Source organism: Tupaia chinensis, unplaced genomic scaffold (genome assembly GCF_000334495.1).
Source record: "Tupaia chinensis unplaced genomic scaffold, TupChi_1.0 Scaffold000101_1, whole genome shotgun sequence".
NCBI classification, from domain to species: domain Eukaryota; kingdom Metazoa; phylum Chordata; class Mammalia; order Scandentia; family Tupaiidae; genus Tupaia; species Tupaia belangeri.
In genome coordinates this window covers 4323044-4323518 of record NW_006159565.1, presented here as the reverse complement: position 1 = coordinate 4323518, position 475 = coordinate 4323044, and positions in this window count along the sequence as shown.

Sequence of the window (475 nt, the reverse complement as noted above, 5' to 3'; positions counted from 1 at the left end):
GCATGTATGCTAGCCAGAAAGACAGAGACAGACAGAGAGACAGAGAGTGAGAAATCACCCCCCAGGGGGGATAGCCACGCCACAATCCCTTCTCCTCCATTCTCCTCTTGGGATCCCGGGCATGCACGCATACGTGCCCGGTGTGAGTTCTTTAAGCCACCAGGTTCAGGACCAAACCGCGGTCAACTACATGGGAGACCAGCGACATAGCCATTATGCTAACTGCTGGTCCTGAGTGTGTTTTTTTCAAATCCTTCTCCCATTTTATAATAGGGTTGATCATCTTTTTTCCAATCAGTTTCTTTAGTTCCTTGTGTATTCTGGTTATCAGTCCCTTATCTGATGCATAATTTACAAAAATATTTCCCCATTCTGAGGGCTGTCGATTCACACTAATTACTATGTCTTTTGCCATGCAGAAACTTCTTAGTCTGATGTAATCCCACTTGTCTATTTTGGGGATTATCGACTGTGT